General features: G+C 42.0%; 1 protein-coding gene across 2 annotated transcripts in view; it reads right to left on the bottom strand.

Annotated features, from left to right (window-relative positions):
• CHST11 (carbohydrate sulfotransferase 11) overlaps nt 1-26,911 on the bottom strand; it is a 232,941-nt gene that overhangs the window by 90,517 nt on the left and 115,513 nt on the right. The gene's annotated exons all lie outside the window — the stretch shown is intronic.

Raw genomic sequence — 26,911 nt, 5'->3', positions numbered from 1 at the left:
ATGCATGAAAACCATAGTCACAATCCAGCAATGGTGATTTTACCAGTCTACCAGTGCTCACAGTTCCTTACTTTCTCCAGTGTCTCTTTTGTCTTAGGCCAAATGCACACAACTATGTATTTTGGGGTCCACAAATTGCATATCAGCAAAATACAGATACTGCCTGTGTTGCATCCGCATTTTTTGCAGACCAATTGACCTCAATGGGTCCGCATTTTGCGGCCGAGTATGACATAGGGAAGCAGAAAGCACAACGATCATCCTTGTGCTTTCCGCATCCATATGTCTATTCTTTAAAAAACTAAAAATTTTTTTTCCAAAATGCGGATCACAGACCCAGAAAGGGTCCACAAATAAACATATGGATGGCACATGGACCGCATCTGTATTTTGCTGATCCGGGGTTTGCAAAACGGACACAGTTGTGTGCATGAGGCCTTACTGAAAGAGGTTTTCTACATCAATAACACAATGGAGTGATCACATACAGTTCAAATGTAAAAAAGATTACCAGAAATTAACCAGTAGCAGCCATTAAGGCCCCTTTACACAGTCCGAGAATCCGCCAGATAATGAACGCTCGTTAGCAATTATCTGCCGCTGTAAAGGAGCCGCCGATTACACGATGATAGAGCGAAACCTATGTTCATCGGGTAATAAGATCGTTTGGTGGACACCTAAATCGTCGTTTGCATGCAGTAGATTGTGCCGTCTAAACAGCCTCTGCTGCTGGCGAATAATTGATTCTGTATGAGGATGAGCGATGGCATTAGTGATCACTCCTCCCCATACTGTGGAGGAGATCGCTGCATCACTGACAAGGATGCGATTGCTGGGAAGGAACTCTTCCTTCCCGAGAATCGCCTGCTGATTTGTCCCATGTAAAAGGACCTTAAACTGTACCTTACATATATCTCTAATTTCTTGACTTGAAAACAATGAAACCTCACAGTAATAATATTTGAAAACTACCACTAAGGCTTCCTGCACGCAGCCGTGTCCGTATCTCAGTCTGTAAAAAACGGGTTGGCAAAATACAGATACATTAATTTCGTATTTGTCTCACTCCCATCAATAGGAAGGGCTATTCTCATTTGCAATACAGTCAAGAAGAGGACATGCTCCATAAACTGCAGAAAAATGGATCTGCAATAAGCAATGATGCGTGCATAGCCCCACAGAAATGAATGGGTCAGTGTGCTAGTCGCAAAAAATGGATGGATGAAAAATACAGTCGTGGCGTGAGGCCTTATATAGGAACTATATCACAATAGTTAAAAATTATAATACAATCATACACAGAATGATACATCAGCTTGAGGTCTGTCTGTATGTTTCCTATTGGGATGTTTATGTAGAGAACTGCATCTCCAGCATAGCACATACAATGCTTTAGCTTTATACAGGAATATTTCTCCATTTAAATTAATAGGAAAAATCAGCAAAAAGTTTACTTCAAACACACCTTCAATATGTTGCAAAAAAAAACAAGCATAACCATACAGAAATAGCCTCAGTATGCATATTAAAGGGGTTGTCCCTCCTCATACAATGGCGCTAGGATATGCTACCAATGTTAGATAGGAGGGGGTCGTAGAGGTGGGACATGCACTTATCTCCAGAAGAAGAGAGTGCACGGCCACCCTCCATTCACTTCTGTGGGAGTTCCAAAAATAGCTGAGGGCTAGTGTTTTCGTTTCAAGAACAGAAGGAGTTCTGCCCAAGGCCACCTCCCTCCAGGCCTTGATCTTGTAGAGATCTTGTAGAGATCTACGTTTATTTCAGATCAACTGTAAGAAAGTCTTCAGGTTATATAGGCTCTAAAATGTCTTGATATACTTTTATATAGCGATGAGAAAATCGTGAATCGTTCATACAAATCTGATTCGTTCATCACAGTAATTTACCTGCGGTAGAGGGACTGTGCATTTTTCCCTAAGTGGCTAGATTAACATGGTCGCGGGTCTCCCAAGAAAATGTTAATCTCGCACATGCGCCATTACTGAGGAGCGGCTCATGTGCAAGTATACTCGTTAATTAATCAGAATCCCAATTTGGAATTGATTGTGGCGTGCATCACAATCCCAGGTTCAGATTCCTTAATGAGTATATACTACAGTAACTGCGCATGTGCGAGATTAACATTTTCTCGCACGACCTGTAGCCATATTAAATGCAGTTTATTGGTGGTAGAGGGGCAGTTCCTCTACCGCAGGTAAATTACTGTGATGAATGAATCAGATTCGTACTTAGCAGTACCAAACAATCACCACTTGGGATACATATAATAAAGGTCAATTACAATTTCCTACCAGTTTGGAGTGCACACTGCATGCTATGACTCTGGTATCCTGCACATGAACGTGTGCGCCCCGTGGTCGTGCTGCGGCCTGCAAATTGCGGGCCGCAATGCACGAACACCGTCCGTGGGGCAGCCGCAGCGGATCCATTCACTTTAATGGGTCCGCGATCCAGCCGTTCCGCAAAAAGATAGGACATGTTCAATCTTTTTGCGGAATGGAAGTACGGGACAAAACCCCACGGAAGCACTCCGTAGTGCTCCAGTTAGGTTCCGTGCTTCCATCCCGCACCATTCCGCATCTCCGGATTTGTGGACCCATTGAAGTAAATGGGTCCGCATCCGTGATGCGGAATGCCCACAGAACAGCACCTGTGTATTGCAGATCCGCAAATGCGGTCCGCAATACGGCAACGGGGCGCACACGTTCGTGTGCAGGAGGCCTAAACGTGCAGTGTGCACACAAAACACGTAGGCAATTGTATTTTAATTGTTATATGGGACCTAAGATATACTAAACTTGGAATTCAAGTGCCGATTCCCCGATATTTTAGATGGACCGCTACCTGGGAACCAGCCCTTCAGTTTTGAGCACCGCAATATAAAGGTGATGGTATGGGGTGATCTGATCGTTCAGATTTTTTTTATTTTGTTAGGATTTTTTAATTGCACTAAAGGTATTACTGTCCTTTTTTTTGAAGGTCATGAGTTACTTATTTAGTAAAGGAAGAAGGGAATAGTAAATAGCTTTCATAAATTAGATATATTCTATCCCTACAGATACAAGCTGAGTGATAGACTTTAAAAGACTGAGGCCTTTATATAATGTAAGTAACCCTGGATAAGTGCTGAAGTCTTTATCAGTAAGGGAAGGTCAACTTGACTTAGAAAGCACAATAGAGTTTATTCTGAGCTCAGATATTATCTCATCTCACATATCTTGCTTTTGAGGAAGCTTTCTGCTCCATGAAGTCTGACCTGCCACTGTCCATCAGCATGATGTTCATCCCCATTGTGGTGCCTCCCCATCTCAGGGTAATGTGTGCTAGAACTGACAGCATCCTCAGGTGCCGAGTAGATGGCGACCTCGGTGCGGATCGCTTTGAACGTTGCCCATCATGTTTAATCACAGACCTTGCATTTTACTTCCACCGTCCCCCACTGTAACATTTCATAGCACAGCTAGGGGCTCACACCTTTCTATTAATCAGAAATCTACTTTCCTAATATAACACTACGTGGAACTTTGGTCTCAGGCAATACTCACACTTTGCCATAATTACTGTAGGAAGCCTGAATGATTTGTCAGCTAAAGTCATTAATTGTACATCATACTGTAATATCAATGCTATATGATCTGCAGATACAGAAATAACATGGTAATATCAAACCTATTTAATGTCTGTTAAAGAAATGTTAGCTTATGCTTTATTTAGACCTTAATAGAAAGGAAAAACGTGCATTCAAGTACCGGTACATATTATAGAAATATTCCCATAGTATGTTTATTTGAAAACTGTGAAATCGCCAATACAAGGCAATAGTGTAAAATGAAGAAACGCTGGTATTAACATATGCATTAATATTATAACAACATATAGAATTATAAGTTTGTGAAAAATGAGCCTTCAGTTAAAAGGGGTCATATACTGAAGGCATCTACAGCATTCATTAAAGGGGTTTTCTGGCCTTACTATGCTTTTTAACAGATATGCTCATGTAATTGCTTCCCTTATGTACATTTTCCCCAAACCTTCTGTCACGGTAGGAATCAGTGAAGCCCTGAATTCCACCCGCATCACTGTCCCTACCTTTTTGCACGATCCAGTGTAATAGCAATATAGTAGGACCGCATTTTAGGCGCAAGATCACCGGTCAGGACAGATGTAGATATAATATATCTTTCTTCTTTAATGGAAATTGCTTATCAAATAAAACAAAAAAACCTGTCTGGAAACACTGTTTTTGAAATTTCTTTTTTTATGTTTGACCTGTGTTTATTAAGACTATTGCGTAATGTTTGAAAAGTGCGCCCAACGTATTGTAGGCCACACGTGCATTCCAAAATATAGATCACGTATGTGGGATTGCAATCCAGGGAACCGGATATTGTGAACGTTTCACCCTCTCCTTTCTTTGTAAAAATAGTTGTTTGGCAGATAGTTTCACAGCACAGGCATCTAGATTGTTCACATTTTTTACTGCCTTGTTTATGTAGGGTACCCGTATATTCGTTCATTTTTTACTGCCTTGTTTATGTAGGGTACCCGTATATTCGTTCATTTTGACTGCACTTTTTATTTCACTCGGGGCTAAAATATAGGCCCTTCTATAGGTAAGGTATCGGGATGATTTGACTTAAAATAGGGTCTTTTTTTTAGTAAGTGCCAATGTTTATTTAGGATAGATTTCACAAAACTGTGGTTCTGATTGTAAGTCGTAATAAAATTCAGTGATTGCATAGTCTCTTTAGGAGTTGTTCTGATTCTGGGCAGCAGGCAGTTGTGTGAGTTCTGATGCTCGTTTTTTCACTTGGGTGATGATCTCGTTAGGATATCCCTTTTCTCTGAACCTTGAGTGAAGGACTTCACTTTGTTTTTCATAATCCCTCTCCAGGGTGCAGTTCCGTCTAATTCTCTTGAATTGGCTAAATGGAATTTTCTGTTTCCATTTTTTATAATGTGTACCTTTATAGTCGAGATTGCTGTTGCTGTCTACTTTTTTTTATAACGTGCGAGTCAAGATTTCGCCCCCCTGTATGAAAAGCTCTAAATCAAGATATTCTGTTCTAATATTGTAGTAGGACCCTGTAAATGAAACTCCCCACTTATTGTTATTCAAATGTGATGTGAATTCATCAATGCTTTTCCTTTTTCTAGCAGAGAGATTTCAAAACTCAGGTATTTTTAATCTATCCACCCACAAACTCACAAATGATGAAATCTCTCTGCTAGAAAAAGGAAAAGCATTGATGAATTCATATCACATTTGAATAACAATAAGTGGGGAGTTTCATTTACGGGGTCCCACCACAATATTAGAACAGAATATCTTGATTTAGAGCTTTTCATACAAGGGGGCGAAATCTTGACTTACACTTTTTTTTTAAAGTAGACAGCAACAGCTATCTTGACTATAAAAGTACACATTATAAAAATGGAAACAGAATATTCCATTTAGCTGCACCCTGGAGAGGGATTATAAAAAACTAAGTAAAGTCCTTCACTCAAGGTTCAGAGAAAAGGGATATCCTAATAAGATCATCACCCAAGGAAAAAAATTAAAAAACAAGCATTGGGACTCACACAACTGCCTGCTGCCCAAATCCAGAGCACCTCCTAAAGAGACTATGCAATCACTGAATTTTATTACGACTTAGGGCTCATTCACACAAACTTCACGTGTGCTGCCCGTTGCAGTATTGCGGACCGTATTTGCGGATCCGCACTATACAGGCACCGTTCTGTGTGCATTCCGCATCACGGATGCGGACCCATTTACTTGAATGGGTCCGCAAATCCAGAGATGCGAAATGGTGCGGAACGGAAGCACGGAACACTACGGAAGCACTACGGAGTGCTTTCTGGGGTTCCGTTCCGTGCCTCCGCAGCGCAAAAAGATAGAACTTGCTCTATCTTTTTGCGGTGCGGAGTCACGGAAAGGAACCCCAGAAAGCACTCCGTAGTGCTTCCGTAGTGTTCCATTCCGTGCTTCCGTTCCGCACAGTTCAAGTGAATGGGTCTGCAATCCCCATGCGGCTGCCCCACGGACAGTGCCCGTGCACAATTTTCGGTCCACAGCACGGGCACGGGCTTCACACGGTCGTGTGAACAAGCCCTTACAATCAGAACCACAGTTTGGTGAAATCTATCCTAAATAACGATTGGCACGTCCTAAAAAAAGACCCTATTTTAAATTAAATCATCCGAGAGCACCCCACTTTACCTATAGAAGGGCCTGCACCCTTAAGAATATTTTAGCCCGGAATGAAATAAAAAGTGCAGTTAAAATGAACGAATATACGGGTACCAAACATAAAAAAGGCAGCAAAAAATGTGGACAATCTAGATGCCTGTGCTGTGAAACTATGCTTAGCACAGTTTCCTAAGGTGACCTTCCATTTTTCGTTCTATCCACCAGTACTCTAATCTGGAACCTACTACCCTATGGTGCGCTTTCTTATATATGTCTCTACAGCTTCTTTACGCCCAACTATTTAAGTTTTTGCACAATCCTTCCTAGATGACGGCCCACAACTGGTACCTAAGGCTAGTTTCACTCTAGCGCCTGTTCATCTAGCAGGCTGTTCCGGCAGAGAACAGCCTGCCGGATTTCTCTGTATTCCAGCATTCCCATCTGGCCCCATAAACTATAAGGGGGACAGGCGGAGATCCGGCTGCAAATATCCGACCGGACGAAAACCACTGTGCAGTTTATATGCTGGGAATCGCCATATTTGCCGCACTGTGGCTAGATCCTTACCGGTCCCCCATTATAGTTATGGGGACTGGCAGGTCATTCACTTTCAGAACAGCCTGACGGATGTACAAGCGCTAGTGTGAAACTAGCCTAAAAGGGAATGGGTAGCCGGGCAGAAATGAATACTTGTAAGTGACAGACAAGCTAAACTGATATAGAAACACTGGCGAGCAGGGAGGAATCAGCGGGACCGGATCAAAACCCGGAGAGACAAAACAGTACCAAGTCAGCAGACAAAGATCAGAAACGATACCACAGCGAGATCAATACCAGGAGAGCCCACCAAACCAGAACAGATGCCAAGAATCAGAAACGATACCTAGCCAGGGTCAACACCAGAAGTGTTCACAGGTTCAAAATCAGAATCCAAGAGCAGCGTCAGTGGGACAGCCGAGGTCAGAAGTCAGGAGTCCAAAATACATAGTGAGGCAAAGAAATACCAATCACAGGCACCTGCTATTTTCAGCAGCCTGTTTAAATATGCTGCCCATTATGGTATGGGATGCTGACTTTGATTCTGCACCAACATGACCCGGATGTCCATGCACGCACTCCACGCAGGCCACCTCCTATTGGCCCAGCACCGTGATGTCACCTCCATCCTTGCAGGAACATGCTACCCAGCCAACGACGCTGCAATGCTGATGCCCTCTCCCAGACGGCACCTGTCGTGGGAGCGTGGAATGGTAAGTACATCACACTTTCATTTTTGACATGCCCAAGGACATAATATCACAGGAAATAAGGAAGAGCTGCATGGACATGGTCATATGACCACAGACCAGAACAGAAGGGAGCAATAAAGGTAAAAAGAAATACATTACAAAATGAGTTACCTTCACAAATGATTATTTTAAAGGATGTTGATGTAAACTGGAATCCCCAAAAGGGAAGGAAGATTAAGTGAAAGATGACTTTTTTCTTTTCTTTTAAAGTGATGATTTTAAAGCCTGAAAATCACAGACCCGTCATCCCATCAAAGCCGAGCAGTCAACTCCCCACACTATGGACACAGCTGATTATAGTGGGGTAGCTACTGTACGTAGGTGCAAAGATAGCAGCATCACAATGATATTCCTGGAGGTCGACAGTTCTATATAGAAGAACTGTCGTATTGTATGAGATTGGCGAGGAGGCATAAAGGGGTAGATTACTACTGATGATGTGCCAGGATTCCAGTCTTAGTTGCTCCAGAAAACTTATCTTTGATTTAAGCCAAAAAGAACAGATGTTTGCACACTCCCGAAAGTGTCCAATATAGGGGAGAGACTTTGTCAGTAGTAAATGCACAAGGTTTATTACTGGTGTGTGCCAATATTTTAGTGCAATATACGGGTCTTCTGTATATGTATATAAAGAAGACAAAAGTCAAACATGCATCAAAGATATGCCGAATTTAACACATAGCATGTACCACTGTGATAGATTTGTGGCCAGATCATTACCGGTCCCCATCATGCAGCTCTTCCTTACTTCCTTACTTCCTTACTTCCTCTTCCTTACTTCCTGTGATATTCTGTCTGGTCTAATAGAGAGCACTTGTAATCTGTCTCAATGACTTATCACGCTGATGCCCAGGGAATGTAATCTTGTCATACAAAACTCATCTCATTCTACAAATAAATTCTTGATTGGCATATAATATAAGAGACTATACAGTGTGAGGTAATGGAGAAAATGGAAATCAAAGTCATTGCATGTTAGATGGTATGCTTAGGTAAAACCAGGCATCCTCAAACTGCGGCCCTCCAGCTGTTGCAAAACTAAAACTCCCAGCATGCACGAACAGCCTACAGGTATTAGCCTAGAGCAGGGCATTGTGGGAGTTGTAGTTTTACAACAGCTGGAGGGCCGCAGGTTGAGGATGGCTGGGTAAAACAGTTGCATCCTAAGGCTTCTTTCACACTTGCAGCCTGCTCTCCGACAAGATTTGCCAGCAGAGGACAGCCTGCCAGAGCTCTCTGGATCCGGCATAGCCGGATGTTACCACAATGCTCGCCAGTCCCATTGACTATAATGGGATATGCTACCTGGCAAACATGTCGGGATTCGGCCAGACAAAAACCGTTGCACAGCATATTTGCCGAGTAGCGGGCGGATCTCTGCCAGATCTCATTATAGTCACCGGGGACAGTGGGCATTGTGGTAACATCTGGCTATGCTGGATCAAGAGAACTCCGGCAAGTCGCAAGTGTGAAACTAGTCTAAGGGCTCATTCAGATGAAGGATTTCCCTTTCTAGGCGCTTGACAGCACACGGACTGAACGCTGATCCATTAAAGTTAATGGCTCATATCGCAAGTGATTTTGGCATAGAGAGTTGAATAAGTCTGTGAGAAAAATGGAAGCACATGGATGCCATCCGTCTGCCTTCCGTTTAAAAACTCATCCGAGTTTACCGTCCGGAACACAGATGAGTTTCCTATTATTTATCTTAATGAGCGCTAAGAGCTCCAAGCCATGTTACATTCTTTGTGAAAGAAAATTCCCGCCAGGGCAGAAAAGAGCTATTAGCAAACAACAAACCTGCCGGCTATGAAATGTAAAAATGAAACTCGTAGAACTGCATTTATGGCAGGCAGGCTACTGCCTGGAATAGTAATAAAAACCAGTAACAAGCAGTATGTAGGTCATATTAAGTAAAATAATAGAAGAAACACATTTGATTTCCTATACAGATTACATAGTATACTTGGATGGTTATATATCGAGAGTGTCTATTTACTGGCATCTTGTTACAGAATATATTTTCCTTAATAAAGGAATGCATTATTACAGAGCACTGCATTACGCCTTCTATCCTTGCAGTCTAAGCGGCTGCATTATAAAAGCCTTTTCCATTACCCCAGATAATAAAATTGTGTACTGAAAATAGAAAAGACCAACTGCTGTAATCAAAGTGATGTTTTATAGGTTTACTATTGATACTGCACTTACAGTTTTATTCTTTTCCTGGGGAGGAAAGCGGAAATATTATATCAAAGCAGCAGCAAAGGAGGGGGAATAACTCATAGTAACAGACTATTGAACCAATAAATAGAATGGATTCTAAGATCCCATTACCTATAAACACATGCATAAGAGGCAGCAATACAAGTGCAGTACAACACCCTCCAATGTCTGGTGCCGCCAGATAACCACTATCTTACATCATACTAGTAGAATTCTCTATTCCCTGCAACCAAATCATTATATACCACATCCCCTAAATCTTGCAACATTGATACAAATGTCAGTTATGTGTGTGTGTGTGTAGAAAAGGAATTAGCAGGACCATGAATCAGTTCCCATAGAATTACTGTACAATATTACCATGTGTTCATATGATCAGATTACAATGATACCCCATATGTATAGGTTTTTATGTCTAAATGATGTAAAAATAAATTGAAACTTTGAAAAATAAATTTTTTTTAACATCACCATATTCTGACCCCCATACCTTTTTATAGTTACATCTACTGAGCTGTGTAGGGGCTAATTTTTTGCGGGACAATCTGTAGTTTTTATTGATACCATTTTGAAGTGTGTGTGACTTTTTAATCACAATTTATAGATTTATTTGGTTGGCAAGAGAAGCAATGAAAAAATGTCAAATTAGCCATTTTAACCCTTTTTCTGCCAGAGACCTGCCAGCCATGACGCCCGCTGCACGTGCGCAATGTTTGCCGATCGCTCCAGTGCCGTACATGTATGTCGCTGGTAGCAAAAGGGTTAAAAAAACGTATACCTGTAAAATCCAAACAATCACATTTAAATGAGACTTATACAGATGACCTACAGAATGCCGTCGCACAGCTGTAAACGCCACTACCTTCTCAAACAGTTCATTGGCGGGGGATCCTGGGTGTCAGACCCCCACCAATCAGATACTGATGACCTATCCAGCGAATAAACCATCAGTTAAAAAATCTCAGAAAAAACATTTAATATAAAAATGGACATTTGTAGACATTTTTCAGCAATGGTATATATAGTGCATTCAGAAAGTCTTCATACCTTTTCAACTTTTTTTCCCGATCACCAGCAAGAAAGCTGGCGCAGATTTAGACAGGCGGTGGCTGAGCCTAAGTTATGTAGAGGCCCAATGGGGTATTAAGACCGGTGTCTAAAATGCAGGTCTTAATAACTGACCCCCATAGTCTATCACTTACGAGAGAGAAAGTTGGACTGTAAGCTCCACTGGGGTTGGCACCATGGAGAATGAATATATTCTTTGTTTTCTGCTGACCTTGTGCTATATGCTAAAAGGATAATAATGTACATTATACATAAGCTGAGTTTGTATATATTGCATTAATATTTCATTGTATACAGAAAACTGCTACCCAATACAATATTTTTACAATAATTCCAAACAATGAAAACAGCTTTTTAAAAGAGACTGCATCACCTACTGGATCTATTTGTGACTTTGGTTGAAATACACATAAGAAACTGCCACAAAAAGCTGTATGTGACACTAAAAGTCGATGTGTAAAGATGCAGTAGAGTGAGTGCTCTTAAAGGGCTTTTCCAAGATGTTCCTCAGCATAGGTCATCAAAATTAGATTGGCGGAGGTCCGACTCCTGGCACCCCCAGTTTAAAGAGGCTGTAGCACTCCGATAACAGCCTCTTCTTAGGCCAGTGACGTCACGTTCACTAGACATGTGGCCTATGCGCAGTTCAGTCCCATTTAAGTAAATGGGGCTAAGCTACAATACCAAGCATAGCCGTAATTCAATGGATGGCGCTCTGTTTGGTAAGCTGAAAACAGCTGATGGCCAGGGCTGATGACCTATCCTGAGAATAGGTCATCGATATCTGCATATCAGAGAACCTCTTTAAGTGGAAAAATGTGCACAATATGGCAGGGTTGAAATTACTGGTATTGTATTCCAATGCTATTGAAAAAAAGTCGTTTGATGGGGAGAAAATACTTGTCTTGCAGGAGCCGCTCTCCCAATGAGCATTGCTACGGTATTAAAAAAAAAAAGACAGAAGACTGCCCCAGTGCACCACCAATAAATGACTGACATAGTTGCTGTGTGTGTGTGTGTGTGTGTCTGTATATATATATATATATATATATTAATCTTATTCTTCATTTCTTCATTCATGCTCAAAGCTAAATTCAGAATTCAGTTGGTTTCCTGCTAAAATTGCTGTCTTGTAGGAGCTCACATGACCGTCAAGTTGGCCATCTACCGACTTTGTAGTGATAAGGTGACTGTTGAAAATGTATGACTGTCTCCTTATTCTCCTCTGATGGCATATGTGGAAAAAAGAAAGATCAAGCAAGATCATCAAAATGTCCATTAGTTTGTTCCTGAAAAGTGTAGGCCAAGCCAAGTGTTCATGTTTGTGTCAAGATTTCCAGAACTCAATGGGTCAAATAGTCATTTGTGCAGGCAAGTAAATTATCTGGGCAGCAGATCGTGCTCTCTAAACAGTACTCTGCTGGCCAGAAATAATGCAGCTGTATGAGGACCAGTGATCGCTTATTCTCATACTGTGGTCATTAAAGGGAACCTGTCACCGGGATTTTGTGTATAGAGCTGAGGACATGGGTTGCTAGATGGCCGCTAGCACATCCGCAATATCCAGTCCCCATAGCTCTGTGTGCTTTTATTGTGTAAAAAAAACGATTTGATACATATGCCAATGAACCTGAGATGAGCCCTGTACATGGTTAATTTGCATATGTTAAAGTAATGCCGAAAGCTGGAAGTAAGTAGCCAGAGAAAAACAGGCCCTATAGCAAAACACTATCTCACCTACTTGAGATAAGAAGGCCCAGCACTTGTACCCCCTTCCCCTAAACGTCATGTTCCTACACATTCCTTGCATGAATGTGGCGTGGTATGGCACATCAGCTTGTTCTAACGTTATGGTGCTTGTATAGAGAGAGTAAGACCTGTACAGGGCCATCTGCTTGTACCGTTTGGCCTACTTCTATGGTATTTTAGACCCATTAAATCTGGATGACATCAGAATGTGCTATTATTATATGGTTTATACCTCATAGCATTAACTCTTCTGTAAACTGTGTGAACAAAGCTTTCCTATCACATGAATTTAATGGTTTTTGGAGTTTGACTATTTGAGGTTTCACATCACGACTACACACCATAGAGACAAGCAAGCTTCTGTCTGGAAGGTCAATAAGTGCAATTGCTGTAAAAATTATTATGCATGTACCTCTCAATGGGAGGAGAGGGGACGAGGGAAAGATATAAAAAGGAGGCTTCCTTGTGATGGGTGACAGCAGTATAAGTATGTAGCAACCTTTCGCTAGTGTCAGGAACCCTAGCCAGACGCACTGCAGGAAATGAGGACTAATTAGCCATTACTTTACTGCGTTTCCATCAAGGACGCCATATAATGTGCACTCGGGTGAGCTCACTAGGGACTAAATATAGTCTCTGGAAAACGTGAAAAACTGACATGCTTTTACAAAAAAAATGAATCAGTAGATCACTAAAACAATTTACAGATCAGACTACTGTACAGGAAAGCTCTCATACACAGGGCTGGTTTATGAGAGCTTCCTTAGTTGCCCAGAGCAACCAATCACAGCGCAGGTTTAAATTCTGATTGTACTCTTGAAAAATGAAAGCTGGGGAGTGATTGGTTGCCATAGGCAACAAAGACAGTTTTTCTTTGCAGCGGTTTCATAAATCTCCCCCATATTTCTTTCAATATATGGGAGAACACCAGTAAGAACTGATTAAAAAGACTGCAGTCTGTAGATAAGACAGAACTTAAATCGGTTTCATTATACTGATGACCTATCCTTAGGAGTCTGAGTCCCGACACCCTTGTCAATCAGCTCTTTGACAAGCTTGGAGTCAGATCCTCTACGATCTTATATTGATGACCTATAGGTCATCAAAATCATTACAGTGCACAACCCCTTAAAAACATCATGAGGCGAATTTCTGTGATGTTTCCTAATGTGTATCTTTCACCTACAAGTTGGATTTATCAAATGTATTCACGCCTAAAACGAGTCATACATAGGCAGATTTCCCACCAACACAACCGGTCAGTGACAGTCGCCCTCTGTGCCCCTGCTGGCCAGTAAACAGCATTACAGGTTGTTATTCCACCTTCATCAGCTCTCCTTACACGTCTTAGGAAATACGGGTACTCCTCATAAAATAATTATCGATCCTCTTTTCTCCGAACTCTACACTTTGCCATTCCTCTGTTATTCCTTCTGGGAATGCATGAATGATGTAGCTACATAGTTGCCCACAGTCCTGAATTTGCAGGAAGGAAAACATACTCCACAATTATATTATGACAAGCACATACTACAGACACATCAGGAGATGGAAGGCACTTCTGAATATTTTTGATTAGTTTATTTTTATCAATTAACAAAATGCAATGAACAAGAGAGAAATCTACATCAGATCAGCATTTGGTGTGACCACCTTTCAACACAGCATCAGTTCTTCTAGGTAGACTTTTACAGTTTTTGAAGGACCTCAGCAGGGAGGCCGTTCCAAACACCCTGGAGAATAACCACAGATCTTCTGTGGATGTAGACTTGCTCAGATCCTTCTGTCTCTTCATGTAATCCCAGACAGACTGGATGATGATCAGGTCTCAGTGGGGGCCATATCATCACTTCCAGAACGCCTTGTTCTTCTTTAGGCTACTTTCACACTCGCGTTTGGTGCGGATCCGTCATGGATCTACACAGACGGATCCGTTCATATAATACAACCGTCTGCATCCGTTCAGAACGGATCCGTTTGTATTATCTTTAAAGCGAACCTTTCACCTCATTTTCACTTTATAAACTAGCAACAGTACCTTATAGATTATCTTGAGTGTGTTGTTATCCATGTTAGTGCCGCTTTCCTGGGCTCTTTATACTTCAAAAAATCATCTTATAAACTTCACATTCGGTGCTCCAACAGTCATGCAACCAGTCAAGGGGGTAGCCCTTCCATCTCCTCTGGCCGTACCGCCCCTGCCCTAACCCCTCCTCTATGCTCCTTAACTGACAGCCGGCTCAGTCGCCGGGACGGCGCTTCCGAAACCTGCGCATGCGCCGTCCTCCTGATTCGCCGCGCGATCCCGTCTTTCTTGCTGACAAAAGCGCGATCATGTAAGAGAATCGCGCATGCGCCTTACGCGATGCTGGCCTGTCTGCTCTCCTGTCTGTAGGGCGGTTACTTGCTGGTAGCAGCCGCATCCTCCTTTCATAAAGACGCCCCCTGCTCATGTTGATTGACAGGGCCAGCGAGCGCTCTCGTCCTCTGGCTGGCCCTGTCTGCGTTCTAAATCTCGCACTGAGGATGGAGTGGCCGAGCGAGCGTCCTCCTATCAGTGCGCCTGCGCCGACTGAAGACCGATACGCAGACAGTGCCAGCCAGAGGACGAAAGCGCTCGCTGGCCCTGTCAATCAACGTGAGGAGGGGGCGTCTTTATGAAAGGAGGATGCGGCTGCTACCAGCAAGTAACCGCCCTACTTGCTGGCAGAGGGGTAATTTACATATTATAAAAGTCCGTTTTTTGAAGAAACTACTGAACGAAAAAGAGTAAGAGCACTATATATTGATAAATCGCAGTATAAGGATTTTAAGTAGCCAAAAAATGAAAAATAACTGTAGGGGGGTGACAGAAGCCCTTTAAGGTCATGTTCTCCTTCTGCTCTGAGAACAACTGTCTTTTGTATATATAATTTTACATAGCTGGCAGGCGTTTTTTTTATTCCCAGGGCTTGTTTTATGGGCTGTGGAGATTTTTGTCACTGGGAATGTCCCTGAATTTTGGCATTGGCCATTATTGCTCTCTTATTCCAGTAGCTCTATAAAATAGGGTTGACTAAAGATGAGATACTGTAGGACTGTATCGTAAATTCTAGTGGCATCACTTTGCAGTTATTGCAGTATATCTGCTTTTAGGCAAAGAAAAGTTTGCAACTAATATTTTCCCTTCCCAATTACAAGACATAAGAAATATATAAAACCTGGGCATCCTACCAATATCCCTATTCTCATTATAGCATCTGCACAGAATCTTATCCAGCTGTTATAGAGTCCTAAATATTAAAGGGGTTGTCCCACGGAAAATAATTAGACATTTTTCAAACCAGCACTTGGATCTGAAAACTTTTGTAATTGCATGTCATTTGAAATTTAGCATAGCCACTGAGTTATTCCATAAAATGCATCTGTATAGCGCCACCTGCTGTTTGCTCTTGTCCTTATTTCTCTGTCCATTTTGCTGAAGTGGTTGCACATGCTCAGTTTCCTCCTTCAAGTGCCTCCAGTCATATCTACTGTTACAGGGAGAAAGCTGCAGCAAAAAGGACATGCTGTCTGAGAGGACACACCCCTGAGCTGCCAGCTTGATATAAATCTAGCAGAGCAATGAATGGGGAGATCTCTGGATCCATGCAAGGTCCAGAGCTGGTTCTAGCTTTGTTAGAAAGAGATTGCTATGTACTATATGATGTCTGATTTTCATTTTTTACATTAATCATTTGGAGCTCCTCCGTTCTTGTAGATTTGATGCTTAGGAAAGATTTATTAACTAAGAAGTGGCTGAACAGAATGTGTAAAGGGATTGGCCAACAAAACACATTCATGAACGGAGTGGTAGTGCGCATGTGTCACCACTTCTCCTTTCACTTCTATGAGACACATATAGGCGAGCACTGCACTGGTGGTCATGCATGCACAATACCCCTCTATTCCTAAAGGGGGCGAAGTAAACCCCCTTCTCCTGATCAATGCGGTCATAGCAGTCGGAAACACAGCAATCGAATAGTTAGAACTTATTGTGTGGATAGGTGATAAATGTGATTCACGGGCCAACCCCTTTAAGAGCCTGGCAGACGACCAGTGAAGGATCTCTATTGTAAGCTTATTTTTATATTTTTTTGTATTTTATAGGGTTTGCTCTTTATATACAAACCGTACATTATGATCTTATTTAACTAAAAACCGCACATGTATATGATTAGGTAATTTTTGTGGTCTATTAGTTCGTGAAATTCATAGTTTTCCTGTAAGTGTAAGGACTGCAATAGAAATAACAAAACGTTGCGGTCACACAACGTGATGAAAATGTGTCAAATCCTTCAAGGGGTGAACAGCCCCATGAAATTCTAATATGTTTTGACATAGGAGCTCCATGGTATATGGCTACAGTAAAACCATATTTTAGTCTAGTATTCAACGCATGCCATCTGATCAGTCATAGTAGTTACAGTATTTTCTAATGTAGTCACAGTTAGATTTATTGCTAAAGTAATGATGACATTCCTGATTTCTGACTACTTCAATGTGGAAAAAAATAAACACATAATAGTTTTTAAATTCTGTCCTCTGTGTGATTAAATATTAAAGGGGTCCTCTGGTTTCTATAAATAAACACACTACATATGGCTTTTAACTCCTTCAGGACAGGCTTTTTTTTTTTTTTGCCTTCTCATCTTTCATTAAGTTTTTTACTTTTCAGTTCACATAGCTGTATGAGGGCTTGTTTTGTTGTGGGGAAAGTTGTATTTTTTTGATAGCACCATTACATGTACCACTTCTTGTATTGGAAAGTGGGAAAAATATTTGTGGAGTAAAAGAAAAAAAAAAAAAAAAACTAAATTCCGACATTGCTTTTTAGGGTTTTGTTTTTACAGCTTTCACAGTTTGCTAAAAATGACATGGCAGCCTCCTTATATAGCTTTCATTATGTTTTAGAATAAAAAAAAATAACCTTTAAACCATATTCTGACACCCATAAGGTTTTTATCATGTTGTCTGCAGAGCTGTGTGAGGGCTTGTTTTTTGCGGAGTGAACTGCAGTTTTTATGGGTACCATTTTTGGGCACATATGACTTTTGACTTAATTTTTTGAGAGGCGAGGTGATCAAAATGACAAATCTGCCATTTTTATTCCGTCACAGCGTTCACCGTTTTAATAGCTCAGACATTTTCAAATGTGGAGATATCATTTATGTTTATTTTTAAATGTAAAATTAAGAAAGGGGGTGGGTGAATTTTTTATATTTAGGCCTAGTTCACACGACCGTATGGCTTTTATTGTTTTTTGCGGTCCGTTTTTCACGGATCCGTTGTTCCGTTTTTGAGTTCCGTTGTGTTTCCGTTTCCTTTCCGTTTTTCCGTATGCCATGTACAGTATACAGTAATTACATAGAAAAAATTGGGCTGGCCATAACATTTTCAATAGATGGTTCAGAAAAAACGGAACGGAAACGGAAGACATACGGATGCATTTCCGTATGTGTTCCGTTTTTTTTTGCGGCCCCATTGACTTGAATGAAGGCACGACCCGTGATTTACGGCCAAATATAGGACAAGCTCTATCTTTCAAAGGAACGGAAAAACGGAAATACGGAAACGGAATGCATACGGAACACATTCGTTTTTTTTTGCGGAACCATTGAAATGAATGGTTCCGTATACGGACCGTATACGGAATACAAAAAAACGGCCCATACACTCGCAAAAAAAACGTTCGTGTGAACTAGGCCTTAGGCTAAGTTCACACGAACGTGCGTGACCCGTGGCTGTATTGCGGCCCGCAAATCGCGGGCCGCAATACACGGCCACAGTTCCGTGTGAATTCCGCATCACGGATGCGGACCCATTCACTTCAATGGGTCCGCTAATCCGGAATCGCGGAACAGCCGCACGGGACGGGACCCCTCGGAAGCACTACGGAGTGCCTCCTGGGGTTACGTCCCGTTGTTCCGTTCCGCTAAAAGATAGAACAAGTCCTATCTTTTCGCGGAACGGCCAGATCGCGGACCCATTAAAGTGAATGGGTCCGCGATCCGATGCTGCTGACCTACGGCCGGCGAACAAGCATTGCGGCCCGCTATTTGCGGGCCGCTTCACAGGCACGGGTCACACACGTTCGTGTGAACCAGGCCTTAGTGTTGTTTTGTTTTTACTTTTACTTAAAAAAAAATAAAATGTTACTGCAATTTTCTAGTCCCCCTTAGGCGACTTGAATATGCAATCTGCTGATAATTTATACTATACACTGCAATAATATAGCATTACAGTCTATGGGATTTTTACTGGCTTCATGTTAACAGGCAGTTTGCTATGGTAGGTCTGGGAGCCTTCACAAGGACCCGGCCTGTCATGGCAACTAATCAGTGCCTCCTCCCTCTGTCTAAGGCCCAGTTCACACATCAGTTATTTGGTCAGTTATTTCCATCAGTTATTGTGAGCCAAAACCAGTAGTGAAGCCTACTCAGAGATATGGTGTAATAGAAAGACTTGCACCTGTTCCATGTTTTTGACCCATACCTGGTTTTGGCTCACAATAACTGATGGAAATAACTGATCAAATAACTAAAGTGTGAACAAGGACTAACTGGTCAGATGCTGTGGTTGCTATTGACTTATTTCTGATCCTGGTCACTGCCGACACACAACACTTATGCAGCGAACTCAGCTTGTTAGTCTGATCCATAGATTCATAGTGCATCAACATTAATTTAAGCAATGCCTCCATAAATGCTACTGTAAAGACATGATAAGCAGCAAATTAATACGGCTGCAACCCCCGAGACCTCATCAAGGGGACCACACATCTAAGGCCATGTACACACCACTTCAAGCATATACTCTGAACATTAATACATATGCTGGTGATATACATTCGGCATATATTTTGAAGGCATGTGCAAACACTGTGGTGTGAGCAATGTTTCTGCATTTTTGGTACTGAATAAATAAACTTAATTTGTGTAAATAGGAGAACCCCTTTAAATAATTCCTCATCACGTAAGGTGATGCAGTAATGGGGTCTGGTATGCATAACATTTACTACTTTCAGACTGCGTGGTGGAAATCATTTTGCGGTAAGCAAAAGCATGGTCTGTAATGCACAATTTAAATATTCCATTCAACAGCCCTACCATTGTGAACTAAGTGCTCTTTGTTTTCATTACTTTTACAAGCAAAGCCACAAAACAGCTCCAGCCTCTGGAAAGTCATGAATGTAATGCTAATGACGAGGAGAAAAGTGATTGCTGAAATGGCACCGGACATAAGATCAGAGATATTCTGCATGCAAGTCACAGACCAAACAATTTCTCGCAAACCACCACCATAAAATGAACAATCACCTTTGACTATATGGAGAAAAAAAACATAAGGTGCAAAAAAAACTGGTTTTCTGTATCACCAACATACACTGCATACTTCACAAGTGTAGGTTGTTTGTAAATTTAAAAAAATACAAATGCATGTAGATCTTTTGGGACCCATGGCCTCCACTAAATCTATTTGGCAGACCTGTAGTAGTAGGTTTCCTCTAGTCTTTCGCCATTCTTCTATGACCTCCTTTTTATACTATCCTCTACTCCCAGCGAGTCTCAACACTTCAGTGACGAGACTATGGTTTAAACACGACATCTTCCACTATGCGGACATTGTAGACCCATTCACTTGGGACCGCCTACCCTTCTCAGATATTCGGAACAAATATGAACTTCCTTCATCAACCAATTATTTCTACATTCAACTTAGACATTTTGCCCAATCCACCTTCTCGGGGTTTAATGTTTCCCTTCTGACGGCATTTGAATGCCTTTGTAGAAGAGGAGTGCACATGAAAGGGCTATACTCTATCTTGCTGACCTCCCTCCCAGAACGGATTCAGAGACACTCTTACATGGTCAGATGGGAGGAATACTTGGGGAGAGTTCTACCAGACGCACTGTGGCGCATTATATGGAGGAGAGCAGAGAAATCCTCAATGTCAGTTCTTTGCCAAGAGAACTAGTAGAAGATCCTGATGTACTGGTATCATACTCCTGATCTCCTCCATAGACTGAACCCGGCAGTTGCGAGGGTCTGTTGGAGATGTGTGACACATGGGGGTACGTTACACCATATCTTCTGGGAATGTCACTCCAACGCACATAAGGAAACACTCACTTAAACTGCTAATACAAGTACTGACTGCTGCCCGCTGCCTTATTTCCCAATTCTGGAAACGCCCTGACCCCCCAAAGGTCTCTGATCTATATGCTAAGGTGTCAGAAATCCGGACCTTTGAATATACGACTGCTATATTCCAGGACAAAATAGACCTATTTCATGCTATTTGGGATGGCTGTGACAACTATTGGGCTAATAGACAACCCTAAGAAGAGTCCAAGGGAATGGAATACTCCTCCCCACCCCCGATGTGTCACTGTCTGCATTGTCTACGTCTTTCTTTGTTCTGTTATTTTAGGGTTATTCATATAAGTTCCAGCTTAGACCACAAACACCCCATGATCAGATCACCGTAGCTACTCTCTCACGAGAGTGCTTCATATTTCTCTCTTTTTTTTCTTTCATTTGTCCTTGTTTCCTAATATCTATACTTATCTAAGAAATGAATACGACAAGGCGCAGGTTTCTCACGTAACCTTTATGGGTTCTTGTCTAATTTACATTGCACATAAAATGTGAAGTTATAGTACATGTTCATCTGTTGCTTATGTCATGTATACTGCTTTGCTCACTTTACCTTGTACAATTGTGCATACAATTGAAACTGAATTGTTTTGTTGTATTTCAATAAAAATACAATTATATAAAAAAAATACAAATGCATGTAAAATATATCGGACAAAATCTAAATGTGTCAGAAATGTATTACAGTTTTGTGGTCTCTGTGGCTGTTGGATGAGCAGATCTGTGTCCAGACTGTGAATGATGTAGCTCTTTCTTCCTACATCGCAGCAGGTAGTTTAAATGGTATTTAAAGGGGTTTTCCAAGACTTTTATACTGACGACCTATCCTCTGGATTGGTGATCAGTATCTGATCGGTGGGGGTTCGATACCTGGGACCCCAGCCGATCACCTGTTTGAGAAGGCACTAGCACTTGGAGTAGTGCAGCTTTTCTCAGCTCACCAAACAGCACTGTACATTGTATAGTGGCTGCACATGGTATCGCAGCTCAGCCCCCGTCACTTCAGTAGGGCTGAGCTGCTCCTAGGCCCATTGACCAATAAATGTGATGTCACATGGCATAGGATAAGCTACGAGAAGGCAATGGCGCTACTGTGAGCGCCGGCGCCTTCTTAAACAACTGACCTACTCAGAGGATAGGTCATCAGTATAAGGGCTCATTCAGATGAACGTAAGGGCTCCATGCCTGTGCTGCTGACCGCAAATAGCGGTTCGCAATGCACAGGCACCAGCCGTGGTGTGGAATGCCGACCCATTGACTTGAATGTGTCCACACTCTGCAAGATACGGCAAAAGATGGGACATGTCCCATCTTTTACAGTGCAGTGGCACAGACCTGAAAGCGCTTCATAGCACTTCCGTGGGCTTCCAATCCATGCCTCCGCTCTGCAAAAGATAGGACATGTCCTATCTTTTGAGGTATCTTGTGGATCGTGGACCCATCACGGAGTGCACTCGGCCGATGCCGTATATTGCGGACCCGCCGTTTGCGGTCTGCAATACAGGCACAGAGCCCTTACGGTCATGTAAATGAGCCATAAATGTCTTGGAAAACCCCTTTTAAGGGAGTCTGTCAGCAATAGCTTTTTTAATATGCAAATGAGCTGTTCTCTGCAACGAGGTTTCCCTTCCTTTAGCCTCCCAGCCATTTCACCAGCAGTTTGATTGGAAGAGCCAGGCATTAGGGCATTAGTTACATCATCCTTCCTTGTCCTGTCCTCTCACACAAGTTTTGTACGATTACATCGGCGCATGTGCAGTAGAGCCCAGGAGCCTTGGCTGGGACATAAATAATTCTACTGCGCATGCAGCGATGTCTTCTCGCGTGGAGCTTGTATGGGCAGACAATAATAAGCTAAAATAACAATTCATCTATTCGTATGACTCTATGTTGTGCGTTCCTCTATTATATATTACTAGAAGTTTATGAATGAATTGCTAGCAGCTTCCAATAAAGGTATAGGTAGATGTTACCAGTTGGGAGGGGTGTCCCAGTCTGGTACCAGCAGCACTGATTGTGCAGAGTCAGACACACTCGCTCCTGGTAACACCCAGCAGTACCTTTACTGAAATTTATTTGTAGAGTTCTAGCAGGAATAATACAGGAATGGCACAACATACAGACATAGGAATAGATGCCCCAGAACTGTTATTACATGGGGGATGCAAATACGGTAGTTACTAAAACAGACATGTCAGGAGAGGAGACAGGTTCACTTTAAAATGGTTGTCTCAGACTCGCCACAGTCCTTGGAATCTCGAATGATCATGAGAAGGAAAGCTCTGTGTCCCCCATTTAAATGACCTTGCACACAGGGGACTGCTGAAGATAACTGAGCGCTGCTCTTGTTTATGACCCTATTGAGATGCCCTCAAACCGTTAGGAAGAAGATTAATCACAAAGAAAATGATAATCTGACAGATCTCTTGAATATGGTTGATTCTGGTCCTCATTATCACACGAATATGGAGACAAAATATTTCCCATGAATCAATGAACTCCGCTCATCGACATTACAAGCTAGTCCGATTACAAACTATTCCCTCCATCCAGACATAAAAGCTATTTCAATGTAATGTCAGGGACATTGTTCCAATGTTTGTGTATTGACTTGGCCGGCTGTATCACCAGCAATAAAGTATGAGTAACATTTTCCAATTTGTGCTGAGCTGTGGCTGTAATGTTTGGCAGTGGTCACACACCGTCATATAGGAGTTGTATTAGTAGAGCAGCACTGTTTTCCCAGGTAATCTGTCTTCACACCATGTCTGCCAGATAAATCACAAGCAAGACTGACTAGACATATACAAGTATATACACGTTATATCAGACAAATGGATGTTGTGTAGCGCCACGGCTTCCTAAAGGGAACATTTCAGAGGCCAAAGGGAGTTAAACCAGGCACCATGCCTTGTAGGACTAGCTCAGCTGAATGTAATGATACTTTTCACTTAGGGATTCAGAAAAAGTACTTTTTATCCATATGCAAATGAGCAGTTATGTGCAACGGGGAGGGACCACACATCACTCTGTGCATCCTTATTCCTCCTACTTCCTCTGTCAGTCCCTCCCTCTCCTTTTTGATTGACAGGTCCAGGTTCCTGCACAGTCATCTTGTCTGGTCCTGTCAATAAAGGAGGAGAGGGAGGGCTGGCAAAGGAAGCAAGAGGGACAAGGGGGCTTGGGCCCGCCCTCGGTGCACTTAACTGCTCGTTCACATATGGATTGAAGGTACTTTTTCTCTAAAATTGAAGCAATAGATTGCTAAATGAAAGGTATCCTTGCCCTCTAACTGCAAACCCTGTACTTAAAAGCAAAACCAGTTAGTAAATCTATTTAATACTCAAAAGGACACATTTAAGCCCAAGTTTTCTTTTTATTGAAAGATCATATGCAGAAATATCCAAGCTTGCTGCGGTTTGCTCTCCGGTATGGGAATGCAACCAAACGGAACAGAATGCATTTTGGAGCATTCTGTTCAGTTATGTTTTGTCCCCATTGACAATGAATATTAACGCCAGTGTGAAAGTAGCCTTAGCTGCATTACAGAACACAGCCTGTAGAGGTTCACAGTGGAGCAGCACTACGTTACCTAAATAGGTATATCCAATTAGAAGGAGATTGTCCTCAAGGGGACCTATGGGTGCAAGCAGTGTTGGACCCTAGCTTGTGGTCCCAGAGATAAATCCAAAAAGGATCTGCAGCACTCCTTCAGTTCCAAAAGATAAAGTGTGTTTATTCGCCAAGAAGCACCCAGTTAAGCCAGTACTCTGCTCTGCACGGATGAGGGGCAATCACCCCGAAACAGCTGTCTGCAGATGAGGTGCTGGCTTATTTAAAATCCAAGTCATGTCTCAAGGCTTATTTTAAGAGCTGAACATTGACTTATAGGATAGCTGCCTTACATCTGGTGGCAGAGCTTGTTAAGAGCTCATTTGCATCCCTTCCCTCCCAGAACTGAACACTACGTAGTGCTACCTGGGGTTCCGTTCCGTGCCTCCGCACTGCAAAAAGATAGAACATGCTCTATCTTTTTTGCGGAACGGAGGGATTGTGGACCCATTCAAGTGAATGGATCCAAGATCCCCATGTGGCTGGGCCACGGTCGGTGCCCGTGCATTGTGGTTCGCAATTTGCTGTCCACACACGGGCTTCACACGTGTGAACGAGCCCTTAGTTGCACAAACTAGTGATTTGAAAATTGGGCATGGTTATCTATGTTAATTAGGTTTATGCCAGAGTTAAGTAATTAAAAAGTTGCGCAAATGTTGCAAACTACCATCAACAAAGGAGCAGCATAAATACTTGGGTAACATCTCTAGACGTATTTAAAGATACTCCAAAAACAATGCCCAACACGGGCTCAAGCAAAAATGACTTCCAAAATTCCCTACATGATAAACCTCACCCCCACCCCACTCAAAATGTCTCAAAGGGGTTACTGTATCAAAGATTCTTGCCCGTTTCTGGTGCGTAGAAAAGTCGCAAGATGCTAGTCAGTTCTACATCGTTATGAAGACGAGACTAGGTAGTGGAGATGACTGCACTGCTCTGACCGAATGGTAATTACCTTTTCTTCTCATTCTCCACAATGAAATACTTGAAAGTCATGGCACAAAAATCGGCCCAGAGTCTGTTTTTTTCTTTTTTTCACAAGCCATATGAGTAATGAGTGTGCACTGTAGCCGGCCTCCTTGTGTACCTTACCATGCAGTTCTGCTATTACTCAAGCTGAATGGTTTGCTTTTTCACTTTAGATGGTTTTTATGCACACTATACATTTCTTATTCTTACCTTTTTACAACGTGCTGCAAGACACAAGAACACAAAGTACACCGCAAGCAACTGCTGCGTGGCCTGCCATATACTGTTCACCTTCATTTCTGGCTTTATAGAGTACTCAACACAAATTAGGAGTCCATAATGATTCTTTATTCATCTTAAAGTGAATGTTCATATTATAACACAATGTCATTTTAGGCCCAAAATTCCGTAGTGATTCGTTTCTTAAGAAAACCTAGCTATCGTCAGGCATATCCCCTGCACAGACATATTACGGTACATTTTTTGCTACAGGCAATGAACCTAACCAGTCATGTTTCACTTTGTTTTTATCAAGTGCAATTAAAAAATATTTTTTTATCAGGAAAATGTCAGCAGGCTGCTGTTGCTGGATCCGTCATTTTTATTATGTCTCGAGGGCTTTCACTAGGTATTGGTGTACTTTTATAAACTGCCTATGTGTTTGCATTGGTTCACAAACACCTTTTGGCCACAAGCACATGGCAATGTAATTTACGTCGATTTTCTGCGTGGATATACAATGTACATGCAGATTTTGCTGTGTTACTCCGTTAAACCTGTGGCAAAATCCTCATGTGTGACGTGGATTTTGCTGTGGAATCTGCTGAAGATTTTCCTCAGATTTGACTCTTTGCATTGCAAAAGGTAACATCCAGAATGAAAATTTACAGAAAGAACTGACATTCTTCAAATTTCTAAATCTGTCAATTTATGTGTGGAAAATTTCAGCAAGTTGTAGATGAGATTTTAAAAAATCTGGTACTAGTTACTGTATTAGGGCTCGTCTACACGAACATTTTTTGCGTTCCGTATACGAAACCATTCATTTCAATGGTTCCGCAAAAAATAACAGAATGTACTCCGTATGCATTCCGTTTCCGTATTTCCGTTACATTGAAAGATAGAACATGTCCTATTATTGCCTGCAAATCACGTTCCGTGGCTCCATTCAAGACGTACTCCGTATGTCTTCCGTATCCGTTCCGTTTTTGCGGAACCATCTATTGAAAATTTTATGCCCAGCTCAATTTTTTCTATGTAATTACTGTATACTCTATATGCCATACGGAAAAACGGATCCGGAAAAAGCGGCCCGCAAAACACTGTAAAAGACACACGAGCCCTTACACTGCAGAGTTGCTGCATACAAAACCACGTGGCACATAACACCCAACTCGTGCATGTGGCCTTAAAGGGGTTGTCTCATCTCAGACAATGGGGGCATATCGCTAGGATATGCCCCCATTTTCTTATAGGTGCGGGTCCCACATCTGGGATTCGCACCTACATCGAGAACAGAGTCCCGCAAAGTGGTGGCTGGATGTACATGACTGGCCACTTCTATGGGCCCAACAGAAATAGCCGAGCCAGAAAATGAATGGAG

Source organism: Bufo bufo, chromosome 1, assembly GCF_905171765.1.
Source record: "Bufo bufo chromosome 1, aBufBuf1.1, whole genome shotgun sequence".
Taxonomy (NCBI): domain Eukaryota; kingdom Metazoa; phylum Chordata; class Amphibia; order Anura; family Bufonidae; genus Bufo; species Bufo bufo.
Note: the sequence above shows the minus strand (reverse complement) of the source record. Positions and strands in the feature narration are given on the sequence as shown.